The sequence below is a fragment of the Loxodonta africana genome, chromosome 6, assembly GCF_030014295.1.
Source record: "Loxodonta africana isolate mLoxAfr1 chromosome 6, mLoxAfr1.hap2, whole genome shotgun sequence".
Taxonomy (NCBI): Eukaryota; Metazoa; Chordata; class Mammalia; order Proboscidea; family Elephantidae; genus Loxodonta; species Loxodonta africana.
In genome coordinates, this window is record NC_087347.1 from 59,820,017 (window position 1) to 59,822,816 (window position 2,800).

The window sequence follows — 2,800 nt, forward strand, 5'->3', positions numbered from 1 at the left end:
AATATTTTAAGCACTATCAGATTTCTTGATACAATGTTAAGTGATCTGTTTTTTTTAAACTTAATGTATTAACAAAATAATCATTATTTCAAAATATTCATTTAAATATAGAAGCCTTAGATTCTTTTTTTTTTTTAATTTTATGACTCAGTAGCTTTTCAAATTGTATTTTTAAAAAAACATCAATGTCATTGGTTTTTAGTATTTGTAACAACGAAAAAAAACTTTTCATGATTTTTTTTGTCATGGTGAAAGTAGAATACATAGTTCTGTGAAAAAGCTGTTGGAGATATCAAGCAGGGAAAGTTCTTTGAAAAGAACATTTGACTTTAAAGAAATGATTAATTAAATTGAGGTTAATCACAAACAGAAATTAATTACTAAAATCTACTTCAGAAACTGTAACTGAGAGCTAATTAGAACATGAGCTGCATTTAAAAATGAATAAAAGTTTGACTTGTTTCTAATATAAAAATGGATTGACAAATATATTTGTCAGCAATCCAGGATTTTATCAATTGATTTTTTTTTTTTTTTTTTGGTAAATTGGGTTAAGGAAACTGCAAAATAATTTTCCAGTTAATCAAGTATTATTATGTTCTAATATTGCACTCTACATCAAAAAAGAGGGATAAAAATGCTTGAGAAAGCAAAACGTGTCAAAGAATAAGAAATTGGAATACTAGTTGAGAAAAGCAGTGATGCTGAAAAATTCATTTTTTTCATTTATAAGAAAGGCATAATATGGACACTCTCCCTTTCTTGGGGCTCTAGTGGTACTAGCTGTCATTAACAGCTCGGCTGCCGACCAAAAGGTGGGCAGTTTGAATCCAGCAGCTGCTCCTTGGAAACCCTATGGAGCAGTTCTACTCTGTCCTATAGGGTCACTATGAGTCGAAATCAACTCAACAGCAACAGGTGTGTTTTTTTTTTTTTGGTGTTCCTTTCCTTGTCAAAGTTGTTAACGATCATTATCTGAGTTTTATTATTGCAATTTTTATTTGAGTTTCATTATTGCAGTAATATACTATATAAAAAATACTCATGATTACAAAAGGAGAGTGTAACAACTCCTTACGACTGCCTGAACAAGCCTCGCCCAGAAACAGACTGCATGTGAATTAGGAGACTCAATGGGAGGGCGTTAAACAATGCTTTGGTTTATTCTTTATTATACAAAGTACATCCTCTTCGATATCTGGCTTGAATTTCTGGCAGTTCCCTGTTGATGTACAGCTGCAACTGCTTTTGAATGCTCTTCAGCAAAATGTTACTTGTGTGCGATGTTAATGATATTGTTCAATAATTTCTACATTCTGTTGTATCACCTTTCTTTGGAATAGGCATAAATGTGGATCTCGTCCAGTCGGTTGGCCAGGTAGCTGTCTTCCAAATTTCTTGGCACAAACGAGTGAGCACTTCCAGCAATGCATCCAATTGTTGAAATATCTCAGTTGGTATCCTGTCAATTCCTGGAGCCTTGTTTTTTGCCAATGCCTTCAGTGCAGCTTGGACTTCTTCCTTCAGTACCATCAGTTCTTGATCATATGCTACCTCCAGAAATGATTGAACGTTGACCAATTCTTTTTGGTATAGTGACTCTCTGTATTCCTTCCATATTCTTTTGATGCTTCCTGTGTTCATTATTTTGCCCATAGAATCCTTCATTATTGAACTCAAGGCTTGAATTTTTTCCTTATTTCTTTCAGCTTGAGAATGCTGAGTGTGTTCTTTCCTTTTGCTTTCCTAACTCCAGGTCTTTGCACATATCGTTACAATACTTTGTCTTCTTGAGCTGCCCTTTGGAATCTTCTGTTCACCTCTTTCACTTCTTCATTTCCTCCTTTTGCTTTAACTACTCAACTTTCAAGAGAAGTTTCAGAGTCTCTTCTGACATCCATTTTGGTCTTTCTTTCCTGTCTTTTTAATGACCTCTTACATTCTTCATGTATGATGTCCTTCCACAGCTGATCTGGTCTTCAGTCATTAGTGTTCAGTTCATCAAATCTATTCTTGAGATGGCCTTTAAATTCAAGTGAGATATAAACTCAACGTTGTACTTTGGCACTTGCGGACTTGTAATTTCCTTCAGCTTCAACTTGAACTTGCATATGAGCAAATGATGATCTGTTCTGCAGTTGGTCCCTGGCTTTGTCCTACCTGATGATATTGAGCTTCTCCATTGTCTCTTTCCACAGATGTAGTAGATTTGACCCCTGTGTATTCCATTCAGTGAGAAATTCAAGTGGGATTCAGAAGACGACCTGGAACCAGGGATATCATTGCTGATGTCAGATGGATCCTGGCTGAAAGCCGAGAATATCAGAAAGATGTTTACTTGTGTTTTATTGACTATGCAAAGGCATTCGACTGTGTGGATCATGACAAATTATGGATAACATTGCAAAGAAAGGGAATTCCAGAACACTTGATTGTGCTCATGAGGAACAGGTACATAGACCAAGAGGCAGTCATTCAAACAGAACAAGGAGATACTGCATGGTTTAAACTCGGGAAAGGTGTGTGTCAGGGTTGTATGCTTTCACCATACCTATTCAATCTGTACACTGAGCAAATAATCCGAGAAGTTGGACTATATGAAGAACAACACGGCATCAAGATTGGAAGAAAATTCATTAATAACTTGTGATATGCAGATGATCTGACCTTGCTTGCTGAAAGTGAAGAGGACATGAAGCACTTACTCATGAAGATCAAAGATCACAGCCTTCAGTATGGATTACACCTCAACATAAAAAAAAGAAAATCCTCACAACTGGACCAATAAGCATCTTCATGA